The sequence below is a fragment of the Pelobates fuscus genome, chromosome 10 (genome assembly GCF_036172605.1).
Source record: "Pelobates fuscus isolate aPelFus1 chromosome 10, aPelFus1.pri, whole genome shotgun sequence".
NCBI lineage: Eukaryota > Metazoa > Chordata > Amphibia > Anura > Pelobatidae > Pelobates > Pelobates fuscus.
The window spans coordinates 152,530,568-152,551,383 of record NC_086326.1 but is presented as its reverse complement, the minus strand read 5'-3'; the positions used below and the strand labels follow the sequence as shown (position 1 = coordinate 152,551,383).

General features: G+C 45.2%; 1 protein-coding gene across 1 annotated transcript in view; it reads left to right on the top strand.

Annotated features, from left to right (window-relative positions):
• Positions 1–14,220: 14,220 nt before the first annotated feature.
• The window catches only part of LOC134574877 (uncharacterized), an 86,937-nt gene continuing 80,341 nt past the window's right edge, over positions 14,221–20,816 (top strand). Inside the window, 1 exon segment of the mRNA XM_063433925.1 lies at positions 14,221–14,264. The gene's annotated coding sequence lies outside the window, so the exon portion shown is untranslated.

Here is a 20,816-nt window from a genome sequence, read left to right as displayed (position 1 = left end):
CAGGGCATTTCACTCCCGCTTTCCATCTCGCCCCGGCTCCTTCCGCCCGGTGGGCGTATCTGAGAGGGGGGGTACTGTCAGGGTACCTGAAGCCTCTACCTCTAAGAGAGGTAGAGACTTAGAAGTTTATCCGTCCGGACGGCATGTCTCCTCGGTTCCTCGCGGTTCACCCGGTCTTGCAAACGCCGGCCGCGAGGGATCCACTTCCTTTTATAGCAGGAAGCCCAGAGGCCGACGTCATGACGCCAACCCGGAACGCCCTGTCACTCAAATCTGTGGAGACGAATCAGGACTCGCCGGAGGCGTGTCTTCTCTCCCTAACCAGCATACTTAACAGTGGCTCTCTCATTTACTCATTGCCCTGTCGTGGTTCTAGTCTGCCTAGTCATACAGTGCTCTGATATTCTCTTGCCTTTTGGTTCTGACCCGGTTTTGGTATTTACTCTCCTGTCCTTCTGTTATCCTTGATCCGGCTTGTCTCTCGCTTACCTGTCTTCTCGTTCCCTCGACCTCGGCTTGTCTCTGACCATTCTATTGTAGTTTTACGTTAAGTCCGGCCATTCTAAGGACCGGTATACGTATCTGCTACTCTTTGTACTCTGCGTGTTGGATCCCTGACCCGATCCTGACATTGATACATACACAAGCTCATTGACACACATGCACATGCTCACTACAGACAAACACACTGACATACACACATGCTGAATACACAAACACACACACAAGCTCATTGACACACATACACATGCTCACTACAGACAAGCTTACTGACACATGCTCACTGCAGACAAGCCTACTGACACACACATATGCTCACTACAGACAAACTCACTGACACACACACAAGTTCACTACAGACAAGCTCATTGTCACACACATGCTCACTGACAGACACACATGCTCACTACAGAAAAGCTTACCAACACCATAGGCGTGCGCACGTGGTGTGCCGGGTGTGCCTGGGTACACCCTAATCCCCGCGGCACGCCTATGTATTGAGACCGGCAGGGGAGATCTCAGGATCTCCCCTGCCGGCTCATGCAGAGCCGGCGCTATCCGAGCACCGGCTCTGCTCTCAGCCTCCCCTCACCGGCTCACAGGCATGGAGGGAGGCAGGAGAGGACCCGGGGAGCTATTGCCAGCAGCTCCGCCGGGTTCCTCTCGCGAGATCTGAGCGTTGCCGCGGCAACACTCAGATCTCGCGTGAGTGAACTCTAGCCCTGCGGGGACCACCAGGGAAGGATGGCGGCAGCAGCAGCAGGATCCCCCCTCCCAGGCATAAGGTAAGAAGGGAGGGGGGATAACTGATCTGCCCCCACCTCCACTGGACCACCAGGGAAAGCAGCAAGTAAGAAGGGAGGGGGGATATTAAGTAATGTACCTCCACCCCCCACAATCACCCACACACACACACATACACAGCACCAACACACATACAGCACCCACACACAGCACCCATAGACACACACAGCACCCACAGACATACACAGCACCCACAGACATACACAGCACCCACACACATACAGCACCCACACACATACAGCACCCACACACATACACAGCACCCACAGACATACAGCACCCACACACATACAGCACCCACACACATACAGCACCCACACACATACAGCACCCACACACATACACAGCACCCACAGACATACAGCACCCACAGACATACAGCACCCACACACATACAGCACCCACACACATACAGCACCCACACACATACAGCACCCACACACATACACAGCACCCACACACATACACAGCACCAACACACATTCAGCACCCACAGACATACACAGCACCTACACACATACATACACAGCACCTACACACATACAGCACCCACACACATACACAGCACCAACACACATTCAGCACCCACACACATACACAGCACCAACACACATACACAGCACCAACACACATACACAGCACCAACACACATACAGCACCCACACACACATACAGCACCCACACAAACATACAGCACCCACACACACAGCACCCTCACAAACACACAGCACTCTCACACACATTATGTGGCGAAACCAACCTCGCCACTGGGCCCTGGAGAAGCCTGTTTGCTAGCCTCCTACCTACTGACTATGGCCCCTGGGTTATTTGGGGCATATTGTACTGTATATTGCTGCTACTGGCCCTTTTAACAGCATCTATGGACATATTGGGACTTTTGGGACTACTGTCCCTTTAAGATTGTGAAGCATATTCAAGTGTAATGCCTGTAATATTATATATGTATTTATAGATGTGTTAAGTTTATCCTGGGTGATTTGTATGCAGCATTCTGATTGTTCGGTAGAATCACTCCATTCAGTATATTGAGTGAAACTACCGAACAACCAGACCACCCAGGAATGAGTGTGCCTCCAATTACCGTTTGCAACAATGTTGCAAACAGGTAATTGGCAATCAGTGCAGTGTGGTCTTTGTCCTCTGGGTGGCCGCCATTCGGGAAACAAACACGTGGCGGCGGCCATCTTAAACTACCGAACAGCGGTGTTTTGCCGTCGAGTGTCTGGAACTAAAATCGGACACTTGACTAGGCAAACACCGCTGAGACCTCCATACTTCCAGAAATTCGTATAGAAACTACCGAATGACCCGCCGTTCGGTAGAAAGAACCCCACAAACAAGGGAATTCATTCAAACCCTCTCCAGGCTCTATAACACAGGCAATTCGCCTGTTTTCATTCCCTTGTTTGTGACCGACCGCAGGGCCAAAATGCATGGAACTGTTTTCGGATACTTTACCCATGCGGTCGGTCAAATCTTTGGAACCCCATATCTCACGAACCATTCATCCGAATTACTTGAATTTTGAATATGTTGTCCCCCTGAATAAGGGCTATCCAGCGATGCTGGATTTAAAGGTGTACCCCCGGGTTTTGGGGTACATCCAGAACTTGGCTGAAAAAGTGTACCGGATAATTGAGTTTAATGTTATCTGAGGGGAGGGGATGTGTGGGCTGAACCATGTATGTGATTGGTTATTTTATGCCTCCCCCTGGGTGTGGCCTGTATGTGGATTAGTGTAATAAAAGCCAGGCTGGATGAGCCAGTCCAGAGTTCCTGTTTTACCCTCAAAGTGATGTGTCGTCTCATTATTGGGGGGAAGGATTTATTGAGTGCTGTTCCAGTTGACTGCTAGGAGTACAAGCCTATTCGTATGGTTCCTATTCAATGGTCTACAGCATTCATATGCTTGGGAGAATTTAAAAGGTTTCTCGGATTCGGTGATTGTGGTGTCTGGTGGAGTGCTTGGAGTCCTCAGGAAGCACTAGGAGCATCCATTAACGGAGGTACTCAGTCGGGGTGCCAGGTGATCCGTTACATTGGTGGCAAGCGGTGGGATGGCGTCCTAGTGCGAGGTAAAGCAGCTCGGAGACACAGTGCGTTTGGATTTACAATTGAGGGCAACGCTAGCAGTCGTGCAGCGCCCCTGGGAGCAGACAAGTATGGAAGGTTCTGGCTCTGGAGATGATTGGCTGGCCGAGGTGAGGCAGCGAGTGGCTGAGTATGGGGATGATATACCCATGGAGACACGCCGGGTGATCTGGAACCAGGTCATGGCCGAGCGAAACACAAGGCTGGACCGAGAATTCCGGTTGGCAAAAGAGAGGAAGTATGCTCAGCAGCAGGAGCGTTACAGCAGCCGGGTAGAGGCTGCATCCGAGGAGGTTAGCCGTCTTTCCCTGAGGCGGCGGGAGGAACCCGAAGTGGGGGTCCTCATAGACTGGTCCTGTGAGGAACCACAACAGGCAGGTAGAGATGGGACCAAGGTCACTCCACCGGGATGCTGGGCAGCCGGCCCAGATCCCCAGCAGCAACCAGAGTTGCCAGGTGGGGAAGCAGGTGGCCCTTACTCACAAATGTTGAGGGGCCTCACGGATTGGTCCTGGGAAGACCCACCAATGGCAGGTGGAGATGGGACTGCGGCCTCTCTACCGGCCCTACAGGGATGCTGGGCAGTCGGCCCAGATCCCCAGCGGCAGTGTGCGTTACAGGGAGCTGAAGGTGCCGTTCTGGCTCCCCAGCGGCAGTCTACGGTGCAGGGAGAGGAGCCTGTTATCCCCTCTCCCCAGCGGTTGAAGGTGTGTAAGGGAGAGGAGTTTGTTATTCCCCCTCCCCAGCGGCAGCACAGCTCACCAAGGGGAGACAGTAAGCCCCTCACCAGCGCAGATGGGACCGTGGTCTCTGCGCCCTGCCTACAGGGAGTACAGAGGGTCAGCCCTGCTCCCCAGCGGCTGAAAGTGTGTAAGGGAGAGGAGTTTGTTACCCCCTCTCCCCAGCAGCAGCTTAGCACACCAAGGGGAGACAGTAAGCCCCACACCAGCGCAGATGGGACCGTGGTCTCTGCGCCCAAGCTACAGGGAGCTGAAGGGGCTGTCCTCCCTCCCCAGCGGCAGTGTGATTTGTTGGGAATTGGGAGCCAAGTCTCCATTCCCCAGCGGCAGGCTGAGTTACAGGGGGCAGAGGTAGTTGGTCCTACCCCCCAGCAGCAGAGTGATATGCCGGGAAGGCAGTGTGAAGTGCAGGGAGAGGAGAGCAGCGTCCTCCCTCCCCAGCGGAAGGCTGAGTTACAGGGGGCAGAGGTAGTTGGTCCTACCCCCCAGCAGCAGCGTGATTTTTTGGGAATAGAGAGCCCAGTCTCTATTCCCCAGCAGCAGGACACTGAATTGGGAGGAGAGACAGTCGGTCTCCCTCCACAAAGACTGAAAGTAGGCATGGGAGAGGAGATTGTTACCTCCTCTCCCCAGCGGCAGATCATCAATGGGCAGAGTGTTCTAATGGGAGAGGAGATTGTTACCACCTCTCCCCAGCAGCAGATCATCAATGGGCAGAGTGTTCTAATGGGAGAGGAGCTGGTTACCACCTCTCCCCAGCGGCAGCTTAATGTACCAGGGGGAGACTGTAAGCCCCACACCTGTGCAGATGGGACCGTGGTCTCTGCACTTCCAGCACAGGGGGTAGGGACGGTCGGTCCTGCCCCCCCACAACAGGGCTGTTTAGCCAAAGGGGAGACAGTCGGTCTCCAGCAACCAGGCTCCAACCAGACTACTCCTGTAGTAGTGCTGGCACCAGGGCAGAGTACCGCTGGTCTCTGCCCACTCAGCAACCCACCAAAACAGCCTACCAGTCCCCCACACAGCCGGGGTGAGGCACCTGGACCTGGACAAGTTTTTCCATTACTCAGGTGTAGTAACCATTTATTGTGGGTGGGCTGTACTGCTGTTTCTGTTTTGTGGGTGGGCTGCTGGACTAACAAGGGCACTGACCGGCAAGAGGTCAGGTACCCTGTTAGTCTGTTTGGAAAAGGGGAGAAATGTGGCGAAACCAACCTCGCCACTGGGCCCTGGAGAAGCCTGTTTGCTAGCCTCCTACCTACTGACTATGGCCCCTGGGTTATTTGGGGCATATTGTACTGTATATTGCTGCTACTGGCCCTTTTAACAGCATCTATGGACATATTGGGACTTTTGGGACTACTGTCCCTTTAAGATTGTGAAGCATATTCAAGTGTAATGCCTGTAATATTATATATGTATTTATAGATGTGTTAAGTTTATCCTGGGTGATTTGTATGCAGCATTCTGATTGTTCGGTAGAATCACTCCATTCAGTATATTGAGTGAAACTACCGAACAACCAGACCACCCAGGAATGAGTGTGCCTCCAATTACCGTTTGCAACAATGTTGCAAACAGGTAATTGGCAATCAGTGCAGTGTGGTCTTTGTCCTCTGGGTGGCCGCCATTCGGGAAACAAACACGTGGCGGCGGCCATCTTAAACTACCGAACAGCGGTGTTTTGCCGTCGAGTGTCTGGAACTAAAATCGGACACTTGACTAGGCAAACACCGCTGAGACCTCCATACTTCCAGAAATTCGTATGGAAACTACCGAATGACCCGCCGTTCGGTAGAAAGAGCCCCATAAACAAGGGAATTCATTCAAACCCTCTCCAGGCTCTATAACACAGGCAATTCGCCTGTTTTCATTCCCTTGTTTGTGACCGACCGCAGGGCCAAAACGCATGGAACTGTTTTCGGATACTTTACCCATGCGGTCGGTCAAATCTTTGGAACCCCATATCTCACGAACCATTCATCCGAATTACTTGAATTTTGAATATGTTGTCCCCCTGAATAAGGGCTATCCAGCGATGCTGGATTTAAAGGTGTACCCCCGGGTTTTGGGGTACATCCAGAACTTGGCTGAAAAAGTGTACCGGATAATTGAGTTTAATGTTATCTGAGGGGAGGGGATGTGTGGGCTGAACCATGTATGTGATTGGTTATTTTATGCCTCCCCCTGGGTGTGGCCTGTATGTGGATTAGTGTAATAAAAGCCAGGCTGGATGAGCCAGTCCAGAGTTCCTGTTTTACCCTCAAAGTGATGTGTCGTCTCATTATTGGGGGGAAGGATTTATTGAGTGCTGTTCCAGTTGACTGCTAGGAGTACAAGCCTATTCGTATGGTTCCTATTCAATGGTCTACAGCATTCATATGCTTGGGAGAATTTAAAAGGTTTCTCGGATTCGGTGATTGTGGTGTCTGGTGGAGTGCTTGGAGTCCTCAGGAAGCACTAGGAGCATCCATTAACGGAGGTACTCAGTCGGGGTGCCAGGTGATCCGTTACACATTACACAAACAGCACTCTGACACACAGTACATTTACAGCACCCTCACAAGTGCACACACACACACACACACACACACACAAACAGCACCCTGACACACAGTACATTTACAGCACCCTCACAAGTGCACACACACACACAAACAGCACCCTGACACACAGTACATTCACAGCACCCTCACAAGCACGCACACACAAACACCCTCACCCACATAGTACACTACCAGCACCCTCACACACACATCACACTAACAGCACCCTCACACAGCACACACACAGCTTTGTGTCTGTGTGTGTATATATATACATATATACATACATACATATACATATATATATATATATATATATATATATATATATATATATACGCCGCGTGTGCTTGTGCTTTAGGGTGCACACCCTAATGCAATAGGCTGCGCACGCCTATGACCAACACACACAAGCTCACTTACAGACAAGCTCACTGACACATATACACATGCTCACTACAAACATGCTCACTGACAGACACATACTCACTACAAACATGCTCGCTGACAGACACATGCTCACTATAAACTCACTGACACACACACAAGTTCACTACAGACAAGCTCACTGACACACACTGTGGCGAAACCAACCTCGCCACTGGGCATTTGAGAAGCCTGTTTGCCCGCCTCCTGCCTGCTGACTATGGCCCCTGGGAGATTTGGCCCTTTAAATACAGTATTTGGGCATATTGTATTTTATTATGCTGCTGCTGGCCCTTTAAGAACATCTGGGGACATACTGTGACTTTTGGGAACAATGCCCCTTTAAGACGGTGTACCCAGACTTACTTGGGACAATGCTCCTTTAAGACTTTGTCCCCAGTGTCCCCAGACTGTTAATATACTGTGTTCCTGGCTTTCTCCCACTTGGTTCAGTAAATGGGCTTACTGAACCAAGTACCACACAGGCGGACCACCCAGAAGTGGAAGTGTGCAGGCAATTTACCTCCCAGGCTGGGAGCCTGTTGTAGGTAAATTGCCGAATGCTGGGGGCCACCATTCGACAAACGAACACGTGGCGGCGGCCATCTTTAATTCAGCTGAAGTTTTACCTTCTCCAGACTTCAATGCATTTGACAGTTCGAATGCCGTTCGACAGTTCATTTGACAGTTCATTCGACAGTTCATTCGACATTTCAACAATTTGAATGGTTGTCGTTCGTCTGTTTGAACTGACTTTAACATGGGAAATAGACCGACCGCACAGCCTGATTCTCTGGAACTGTTTTGGGCATGAAAATGTGCTTGCAGTCGGTCAAAAAGGGACCTCCATCTAACATTTTAACCCCTGGATGGAATTGGCTGAATTTTGACTATGTTTATAATTAAAGTGTGCTGAGTTCAAATATGTGATTTTTATGTTTGTGGCATGTATATTTTGGAAGTAAATAATATTTTGTAAAAAACAGTTTTCTCTGCCTGTGATAATTATATTACCCATTGTGTTCAGTAATCATATCACAGGCAGAGGGGAGGATTTTGTGTGGGAGTGTCTGTGTGTATTGTACGGATTGATTGGTTGTATTTCAAAACCCTGTGGGCCGTACTATGTTTGTGGATTGTGAATAAAAGAGGCTGTATGTGTCAGTTATGCTTGACCCTCAAAACGAAGTGTCGTCTCGTCATTGGGGAAATTGGATTGTATGCTGATTGCCAGGAGTGTAAGCTGATTGTATGCTTTTAGTGTTCAGCGGTTTACAGCATTCATATGTTTGAGAGCATTCGTATGCTTCTCCGGTTCAGTGGTTGTGGTGTATGCTGCAGTGCTTTGAGTCCTCAGGAAGTGCTAGGAGCATCCTTCAACGGAGGTACCCAGTCATGGTGCCCGTCGATCCGTTACACACACATACTCACTACAGAAAAGCTAGCTGACACACACAAGCTCACTTACACATAAGCTCACTGACACAAACACACACACACACACACAAGCTCACTTACACACATACACATGCTCACAACAGACTAGCTCACTGACAGACACATCCTCACTACAAACTCACTGACACACACACATACTCACTACAGACAAGCTCACTGATACACACACATACTCACTTACAGAAAAGCTTGCCAACACACACAAGCTCACTTACACATAAGTTCACTGACACACAAACGCATGCTCACTACAGACAAGCTCACTGCAGACACATGCTCACTACAAACTCACTGACACACACACACATTCACTACAGACAAGCTCACTGACACACACTCACTGAGACACACATGCGCACTACAAACTCAATGACACACACACATGCTCACTTACAGACAAGATCAATATCACACAAACATGCTCACTTACAGACAAGCTCACTGACAAACACACATACTCACTGACACAAACATGCGCACTACAAACTTAATGACACACACACGCTCACTTACAGACAATATCACACACATGCTCACTTCCAGACAAGCTCATTGACACACACACTTGCTCACTTCCAGAAAAGCTCACTGACACACTTGCTCACTACAGACACACTCACTGACACACACACTCACTATAGACAAGCTCACTGACACACACATGTGCACTACAAACTCACTGACACACACACATGCGCACTTCCAGACAAGCTCACTGACACACACACATGCTCAATTCCAGAAAAGCTCACTGACACACACATTCTCACAACAGACAAGCTAACTGATACACACACACATATGCTCACTTACAGACAAGCTAACTGACACACACACACACATACTCACATACAGACAAGCTCACTGACACACACACACAATCACTGTCATATGCTGAAGCCTACTGTAGCGGAGAGCTGGTATTTCACAGGTTAACTCCACTAAAGATCCCAGTGAGGCTCAGGAACAAGTAATAAAATACCATAGAATAATAATCACAGCAAGCAAGGTAATCCACGAATATCCCAATACAGATCCCAATGACTGGACGACACACAGCATCAGGAGCAGAACTAAACTTTTAATCACTCAACCTTCTTTTAAATCATTCTCCCATGCAAGGGAGGGATTCACAGTAATTATTACAGTAGCCAATAATGTACCATTTACCTCCCACACATCTCCTCCCCTCAGTGTGACACATAATCCCATTAAACATACTGTAGTTTTCCCCGAATTCTGGATGTACCCCAAAACAAGCAGCTAGAATAATACTTCGGGAACCCCCTGGTAGCCCTGGTCTGGGTGACTAACATATTCAAAATTCACCCAGATCGGACCAGGGGTTTGGGAGTTAGGTGGAAGGTGCAATTTGACCAACCGCACACGAGGTGGTATCTGAAAAAGGCTCCATGTGTTTTGGCCCTGCGGTCGGTCTCCGTTCGGTAGTTAAAACATACAGTAATCCTTGCCATCCACAGCTAAATCTTATATTCGCGTATATTCCCTTGTTCGGTACATTTACTTTACCGAACGAGGGGCTGGCTGGTCCCTCCATTCGGTAGTTATGGAGCTCTGGAGGTCTCAGCGGTGTTCGGGTGTTTGAGTGTCCGATTTGAGTTCCAGACACTCGACGACCAAACACCGCGGAGATTTTCTTGCGTAAGATGGCCGCCGCACGTGGTTCGTATGCCGAACGGCGACCACACAGGCACATACAATATATCAATTAAGCTGCGGTTTACAGAGTGTGAACGCTTAACGAGGTGCACACTTCTCACTGGGGTGGTCTGATGGTTCGGTAGTTTCATTCGTATGAAAACGACCGAACAATCATATGAAAGCTACTTACAGTTATAAAGGGAAACAATTACACGAATACATTTTTAATACGAATTCTTGAGGACAGCCTTAATGCAATCTGCTACACCTACCTGTCACAGAAGACTGTGGGAGACTGGGAGCACTGAGGTGAGGATTCCATTTCCTGTCCTTGTCCTTCTGGTGAGGTAAGCAACATGAGTGTGGGGGGGCTGGGTGGGGGGGGCCGAGCTTACATTTGGGAGGTAGGGCTTCAATGCGGGGGCGGACATAGAGGCACCAAATTGATGGGGATTCCGAAGGGAGCCACACAGTGCTCCCTCGGCCCCCTGGCAGCCTAATTGCCGCCCCAGCACTTCCCTCCAGCACCCAGCACCTCCGTCCTTCTGTTAATTATTTAAAAGGCACATTAAGTATCCTGGTGCCTGTGGGGAGGGAGGAAGTTGAAAAATCCAGGGGGGGCAAGGGGGACACTCCTGCAGCATGAGAGCAGGACCTGCCAAGAATGGGGTACATTGACCTTGTGGCAGGCTTATGCAATGTATGATCGTATAATGTAACCAAACCCCCATTATTGTTTGCCTAGGTGAGGTGTTTTTAAAGAAAACTATTACAATCTCTAAGATTTGAAATCATTGTTTAGTGAATGAGCGAGTGCGCTGGATTATGTATTTTGTATGTAGTATTAAAACTATATACAGTGCTTCTATTAATAATACTATACACAGTGCTACTGTCACGGTAATCCCGGTGCCATCCAGACGGCCAGGCGTGGCCACCCCGCAGTGAATTTGATCCTGGGCCTTTTGGGGTCCTGGGCCTGCTATCCTGCCTCTGATACAAAGCAGATCCTATTCTATTAGAGTGGTTCTTGCCCTGTTAAACCTTGCCTTGTCTCCAGGATTATGGGGCTGGACTTCACCTGTGGCTGCTCCTGTAACTCTAAGTCCACCTGAGGCAGATTGCGGATTATCCAGGTATATATACTCTGCCTCTCGCGGAGGGAAGGGTCAGTTCATTGATTCTGGTTGATGTATTTGGTTCCTGCTATTTTGTCTCTGGATTGCGTATTCTCCAGACTGACCTCGGCTTCCGATCTTGGCTCATTTCCTCGTTTATTCTGTCCTTGGCTACACCTCGACTGTCCCTCTGCTTGTACCCTTTCCTGCACTGCGTATTGGAGCTTTTTTTTCCTGTCCAGCCCCCGTGCACAGATTCACAGCCCAGGTGGCTTCTTACCTGGTTACCGTGGGTTCTGTTTATCTGCAAGGGTGAGCAAACATCTCAGCACTCTGGACTCCACCCCAGGTCCGATCCTAACTGCTACTACTAATAATAAATACAGTGCTAATTGTATGTATTTTATGTACACCACTAATATTAATTAGGATATACAGTACAACTACTAAAAATAAATACAATATGCAGTAATATTGCAATATACATTACTGGAAGTAATCCAAACTCCATATAAAGTACTATTGATAATTATAATGCTTTATACAAAGTACTAACAGTTACAATAACTGCATATAAAGTGGTGGTAGTTATTATCCCTCTGTGTATAAAGTACTGGTGGTTTATTATAGCTCTGTGTATAAAGTACTGGTAGTTATTATAGCTCTGTGTATAGGGTACTGGTAGTTATTATCGCTCTGTGTATAGGGTACTGGTAGTTATTATAGCTCTGTGTATAGGGTACTGGTAGTTATTATCGCTCTGTGTATAGGGTACTGGTAGTTATTATCACTCTGTGTATAGGGTACTGGTAGTTATTATCGCTCTGTGTATAGGGTACTGGTAGTTATCGCTCTGTGTATAGGGTACTGGTAGTTATTATCACTCTGTGTATAGGGTACTGGTAGTTATTATCGCTCTGTGTATAGGGTACTGGTAGTTATTATCGCTCTGTGTATAGGGTACTGGTAGTTATTATCGCTCTGTGTATAGGGTACTGGTAGTTATTATAGCTCTGTGTATAGGATACTGGTAGTTATTATAGCTCTGTGTATAGGGTACTGGTAGTTATTATCGCTCTGTGTATAGGGTACTGGTAGTTATTATCGCTCTGTGTATAGGGTACTGGTAGTTATTATAGCTCTGTGTATAGGGTACTGGTAGTTATTATCGCTCTGTGTATAGGGTACTGGTAGTTATTATCGCTCTGTGTATAGGGTACTGGTAGTTATTATCGCTCTGTGTATAGGATACTGGTAGTTATTATAGCTCTGTGTATAGGGTACTGGTAGTTATTATCGCTCTGTGTATAGGGTACTGGTAGTTATTATCGCTCTGTGTATAGGGTACTGGTAGTTATTATCGCTCTGTGTATAGGGTACTGGTAGTTATTATCGCTCTGTGTATAGGGTACTGGTAGTTATTATCGCTCTGTGTATAGGGTACTGGTAGTTATTATAGCTCTGTGTATAGGGTACTGGTAGTTATTATAGCTCTGTGTATAGGATACTGGTAGTTATTATAGCTCTGTGTATAGGATACTGGTAGTTATTATAGCTCTGTGTATAGGGTACTGGTAGTTATTATAGCTCTGTGTATAGGGTACTGGTAGTTATTATAGCTCTGTGTATAGGGTACTGGTAGTTATTATAGCTCTGTGTATAGGGTACTGGTAGTTATTATCGCTCTGTGTATAGGGTACTGGTAGTTATTATCGCTCTGTGTATAGGGTACTGGTAGTTATTATCGCTCTGTGTATAGGGTACTGGTAGTTATTATAGCTCTGTGTATAGGGTACTGGTAGTTATTATAGCTCTGTGTATAGGGTACTGGTAGTTATTATCGCTCTGTGTATAGGGTACTGGTAGTTATTATCGCTCTGTGTATAGGGTACTGGTAGTTATTATAGCTCTGTGTATAGGGTACTGGTAGTTATTATCGCTCTGTGTATAGGGTACTGGTAGTTATTATCGCTCTGTGTATAGGGTACTGGTAGTTATTATAGCTCTGTGTATAGGGTACTGGTAGTTATTATCGCTCTGTGTATAGGGTACTGGTAGTTATTATAGCTCTGTGTATAGGGTACTGGTAGTTATTATCGCTCTGTGTATAGGGTACTGGTAGTTATTATCGCTCTGTGTATAGGGTACTGGTAGTTATTATCGCTCTGTGTATAGGGTACTGGTAGTTATTACTGCTCTGTGTATAGGGTACTGGTAGTTATTATAGCTCTGTGTATAGGGTACTGGTAGTTATTATCGCTCTGTGTATAGGGTACTGGTAGTTATTATCGCTCTGTGTATAGGGTACTGGTAGTTATTATCGCTCTGTGTATAGGGTACTGGTAGTTATTATCGCTCTGTGTATAGGGTACTGGTAGTTATTATAGCTCTGTGTATAGGGTACTGGTAGTTATTATAGCTCTGTGTATAGGGTACCGGTAGTTATTATAGCTCTGTGTATAGGGTACTGGTAGTTATTATCGCTCTGTGTATAGGGTACTGGTAGTTATTATAGCTCAGTGTATAGGGTATTATTAGTTTATTATAATTTATGTTCACTCTGTTATTCTTTCACATTGGATTTAGATCTCTCTATCTCCCATTATAAGGACAGGACAGCCATAGAAAACCATGGGCGCAGTGCATTGTGGTAGTTGTAGTCCGTGTTCGGTCCCAGACACTCCCTCATGCAGAGGTAACACTGTGAGAAAAACCCCTTCACTACAAGTCCCGGCGGGCACCGCGAGACCATCAGACGTAACTACAACACTGTCATAAAATGGCTGTCAGAGGGAGCCGCTGGAACGCAAGCCACAGTGACCGTGACACGCAAACCGCACTTCCTGTATATGACTTCCGGTCTGGTGCCTGAAACTCCCTAGACCTGTTCGCTTCCGGTCAGTATAACCCCAGGAATGGCTGGATATTGTTATTATATAACCCCAGGAATGGCTGGATATTGTTATTATATAACCCCAGGAATGGCTGGATATTGTTATTATATAACCCCAGGAATGGCTGGATATTGTTATTATAGAACCCCAGGAATGGCTGGATATTGTTATTATAGAACCCCAGGAATGGCTGGATATTGTTATAATATAACCCCAGGAATGGCTGGATATTGTTAGAATAGAACCCCAGGGATGGCTGGATATTGTTATTATATAACCCCAGGAATGGCTGGATATTGTTATTATATAACCCCAGGAATGGCTGGATATTGTTATTATAGAACCCCAGGAATGGCTGGATATTGTTATAATATAACCCCAGGAATGGCTGGATATTGTTAGAATAGAACCCCAGGGATGGCTGGATATTGTTATTATATAACCCCAGGGATGGCTGGATATTGTTATTATATAACCCCAGGAATGGCTGGATATTGTTATTATATAACCCCAGGAATGGCTGGATATTGTTATTATATAACCCCAGGAATGGCTGGATATTGTTATTATATAACCCCAGGAATGGCTGGATATTATTATATAACCCCAGGAATGGCTGGATATTGTTATTATATAACCCCAGGAATGGCTGGATATTATTATATAGCCCCAGGAATGGCTGGATATTGTTATAATATAACCCCAGGAATGGCTGGATATTATTATATAGCCCCGGGAATGGCTGGATATTGTTATAATATAACCCCAGGAATGGCTGGATATTGTTAGAATATAACCCCAGGAATGGCTGGATATTATTATATAGCCCCAGGAATGGCTGGATATTGTTATAATATAACCCCAGGAATGGCTGCATATTGTTATAATATAACCCCAGGGATGGCTGGATATTGTTAGAATAGAACCCCAGGGATGGCTGGATATTGTTAGAATAGAACCCCAGGGATGGCTGGATATTATTATATAACCCCAGGAATGGCTGGATATTGTTATTATATAACCCCAGGGATGGCTGGATATTGTTATTATATAACCCCAGGGATGGCTGGATATTGTTATAATATAACCCCAGGAATGGCTGGATATTGTTATTATAGAACCCCAGGAATGGCTGGATATTATTATATAACCCCAGGGATGGCTGGATATTGTTATTATATAACCCCAGGAATGGCTGGATATTGTTATTATATAACCCCAGGAATGGCTGGATATTGTTATTATATAACCCCAGGAATGGCTGGATATTGTTATTATATAACCCCAGGAATGGCTGGATATTGTTATTATATAACCCCAGGAATGGCTGGATATTATTATATAACCCCAGGAATGGCTGGATATTGTTATTATATAACCCCAGGAATGGCTGGATATTATTATATAGCCCCAGGAATGGCTGGATATTGTTATAATATAACCCCAGGAATGGCTGGATATTGTTATAATATAACCCCAGGAATGGCTGGATATTATTATATAGCCCCAGGAATGGCTGGATATTGTTATAATATAACCCCAGGAATGGCTGGATATTGTTAGAATATAACCACAGGAATGGCTGGATATTATTATATAGCCCCAGGAATGGCTGGATATTGTTATAATATAACCCCAGGAATGGCTGCATATTGTTATAATATAACCCCAGGGATGGCTGGATATTGTTAGAATAGAACCCCAGGGATGGCTGGATATTGTTATTATATAACCCCAGGAATGGCTGGATATTGTTATTATATAACCCCAGGAATGGCTGGATATTGTTATTATATAACCCCAGGAATGGCTGGATATTATTATATAACCCCAGGAATGGCTGGATATTGTTATTATATAACCCCAGGAATGGCTGGATATTATTATATAGCCCCAGGAATGGCTGGATATTGTTATTATATAACCCCAGGAATGGCTGGATATTGTTATTATATAACCCCAGGAATGGCTGGATATTATTATATAGCCCCAGGAATGGCTGGATATTGTTATAATATAACCCCAGGAATGGCTGGATATTGTTAGAATATAACCCCAGGAATGGCTGGATATTATTATATAGCCCCAGGAATGGCTGGATATTGTTATAATATAACCCCAGGAATGGCTGCATATTGTTATAATATAACCCCAGGGATGGCTGGATATTGTTAGAATAGAACCCCAGGGATGGCTGGATATTGTTAGAATAGAACCCCAGGGATGGCTGGATATTATTATATAACCCCAGGAATGGCTGGATATTGTTATTATATAACCCCAGGGATGGCTGGATATTGTTATAATATAACCCCAGGAATGGCTGGATATTGTTATTATAGAACCCCAGGAATGGCTGGATATTATTATATAACCCCAGGGATGGCTGGATATTGTTATTATATAACCCCAGGAATGGCTGGATATTGTTATTATATAACCCCAGGAATGGCTGGATATTGTTATTATATAACCCCAGGAATGGCTGGATATTGTTATTATATAACCCCAGGAATGGCTGGATATTATTATATAACCCCAGGAATGGCTGGATATTGTTATTATATAACCCCAGGAATGGCTGGATATTGTTATTATATAACCCCAGGAATGGCTGGATATTATTATATAGCCCCAGGAATGGCTGGATATTGTTATAATATAACCCCAGGAATGGCTGGATATTGTTATAATATAACCCCAGGAATGGCTGGATATTATTATATAGCCCCAGGAATGGCTGGATATTGTTATAATATAACCCCAGGAATGGCTGGATATTGTTAGAATATAACCACAGGAATGGCTGGATATTATTATATAGCCCCAGGAATGGCTGGATATTGTTATAATATAACCCCAGGAATGGCTGCATATTGTTATAATATAACCCCAGGGATGGCTGGATATTGTTAGAATAGAACCCCAGGGATGGCTGGATATTGTTAGAATAGAACCCCAGGGATGGCTGGATATTATTATATAACCCCAGGGATGGCTGGATATTATTATATAACCCCAGGGATGGCTGGATATTGTTAGAATAGAACCCCAGGAATGGCTGGATATTGTTAGAATAGAACCCCAGGAATGGCTGGATATTGTTATTATATAACCCTAGGGATGGCTGGATATTGTTATTATATAACCCCAGGGATGGCTGGATATTGTTATTATATAACCCCAGGGATGGCTGGATATTGTTAGAATAGAACCCCAGGAATGGCTGGATATTATTATATAACCCCAGGAATGGCTGGATATTATTATATAACCCCAGGAATGGCTGGATATTATTATATAACCCCAGGAATGGCTGGATATTATTATATAACCCCAGGAATGGCTGGATATTGTTAGAATATAGCCCCAGGAATGGCTGGATATTGTTAGAATATAACCCCAGGAATGGCTGGATATTGTTAGAATATAACCCCAGGAATGGCTGGATATTGTTATTATATAACCCCAGGAATGGCTGGATATTGTTATTATATAACCCCAGGGATGGCTGGATATTGTTATTATATAACCCCAGGGATGGCTGGATATTGTTAGAATAGAACCCCAGGGATGGCTGGATATTGTTAGAATAGAACCCCAGGGATGGCTGGATATTGTTAGAATAGAACCCCAGGGATGGCTGGATATTGTTATTATAGAACCCCAGGGATGGCTGGATATTGTTATTATAGAACCCCAGGGATGGCTGGATATTGTTATTATAGAACCCCAGGAATGGCTGGATATTGTTAGAATAGAACCCCAGGAATGGCTGGATATTATTATATAACCCCAGGAATGGCTGGATATTATTATATAACCCCAGGAATGGCTGGATATTGTTAGAATATAACCCCAGGAATGGCTGGATATTGTTAGAATATAACCCCAGGAATGGCTGGATATTGTTAGAATATAACCCCAGGAATGGCTGGATATTGTTATTATATAACCCCAGGAATGGCTGGATATTGTTATTATATAACCCCAGGAATGGCTGGATATTGTTATTATATAACCCCAGGAATGGCTGGATATTGTTATTATATAACCCCAGGAATGGCTGGATATTGTTATTATATAACCCCAGGGATGGCTGGATATTGTTAGAATAGAACCCCAGGGATGGCTGGATATTGTTAGAATAGAACCCCAGGGATGGCTGGATATTGTTAGAATAGAACCCCAGGGATGGCTGGATATTGTTAGAATAGAACCCCAGGGATGGCTGGATATTGTTATTATATAACCCCAGGAATGGCTGGATATTGTTAGAATAGAACCCCAGGAATGGCTGGATATTATTATATAACCCCAGGAATGGCTGGATATTATTATATAACCCCAGGAATGGCTGGATATTATTATATAACCCCAGGAATGGCTGGATATTGTTAGAATATAACCCCAGGAATGGCTGGATATTGTTAGAATATAACCCCAGGAATGGCTGGATATTGTTAGAATATAACCCCAGGAATGGCTGGATATTGTTAGAATATAGCCCCAGGAATGGCTGGATATTGTTAGAATATAACCCCAGGAATGGCTGGATATTGTTATTATATAACCCCAGGAATGGCTGGATATTGTTATTATATAACCCCAGGGATGGCTGGATATTGTTATTATAGAACCCCAGGGATGGCTGGATATTGTTAGAATAGAACCCCAGGGATGGCTGGATATTGTTAGAATATAACCCCAGGGATGGCTGGATATTGTTAGAATAGAACCCCAGGGATGGCTGGATATTGTTAGAATAGAACCCCAGGGATGGCTGGATATTGTTAGAATAGAACCCCAGGGATGGCTGGATATTGTTAGAATAGAACCCCAGGGATGGCTGGATATTGTTAGAATAGAACCCCAGGGATGGCTGGATATTGTTAGAATATAACCCCAGGGATGGCTGGATATTGTTATTATAGAACCCCAGGGATGGCTGGATATTGTTAGAATAGAACCCCAGGGATGGCTGGATATTGTTAGAATATAACCCCAGGGATGGCTGGATATTGTTAGAATAGAACCCCAGGGATGGCTGGATATTGTTAGAATAGAACCCCAGGGATGGCTGGATATTGTTAGAATAGAACCCCAGGGATGGCTGGATATTGTTAGAATAGAACCCCAGGGATGGCTGGATATTGTTAGAATAGAACCCCAGGGATGGCTGGATATTGTTAGAATAGAACCCCAGGGATGGCTGGATATTGTTAGAATAGAACCCCAGGGATGGCTGGATATTGTTAGAATAGAACCCCAGGGATGGCTGGATATTGTTAGAATAGAACCCCAGGGATGGCTGGATATTGTTAGAATAGAACCCCAGGGATGGCTGGATATTGTTAGAATAGAACCCCAGGGATGGCTGGATATTGTTATTATAGAACCCCAGGAATGGCTGGATATTATTATATAACCCCAGGGATGGCTGGATATTGTTATTATATAACCCCAGGAATGGCTGGATATTGTTATTATATAACCCCAGGAATGGCTGGATATTGTTATTATATAACCCCAGGAATGGCTGGATATTGTTATTATATAACCCCAGGAATGGCTGGATATTATTATATAACCCCAGGAATGGCTGGATATTGTTATTATATAACCCCAGGAATGGCTGGATATTGTTATTATATAACCCCAGGAATGGCTGGATATTATTATATAGCCCCAGGAATGGCTGGATATTGTTATAATATAACCCCAGGAATGGCTGGATATTGTTATAATATAACCCCAGGAATGGCTGGATATTATTATATAGCCCCAGGAATGGCTGGATATTGTTATAATATAACCCCAGGAATGGCTGGATATTGTTAGAATATAACCACAGGAATGGCTGGATATTATTATATAGCCCCAGGAATGGCTGGATATTGTTATAATATAACCCCAGGAATGGCTGCATATTGTTATAATATAACCCCAGGGATGGCTGGATATTGTTAGAATAGAACCCCAGGGATGGCTGGATATTGTTAGAATAGAACCCCAGGGATGGCTGGATATTATTATATAACCCCAGGGATGGCTGGATATTATTATATAACCCCAGGGATGGCTGGATATTGTTAGAATAGAACCCCAGGAATGGCTGGATATTGTAAGAATAGAACCCCAGGAATGGCTGGATATTGTTATTATATAACCCTAGGGATGGCTGGATATTGTTATTATATAACCCCAGGGATGGCTGGATATTGTTATTATATAACCCCAGGGATGGCTGGATATTGTTAGAATAGAACCCCAGGAATGGCTGGATATTATTATATAACCCCAGGAATGGCTGGATATTATTATATAACCCCAGGAATGGCTGGATATTATTATATAACCCCAGGAATGGCTGGATATTATTATATAACCCCAGGAATGGCTGGATATTGTTAGAATATAGCCCCAGGAATGGCTGGATATTGTTAGAATATAACCCCAGGAATGGCTGGATATTGTTAGAATATAACCCCAGGAATGGCTGGATATTGTTATTATATAACCCCAGGAATGGCTGGATATTGTTATTATATAACC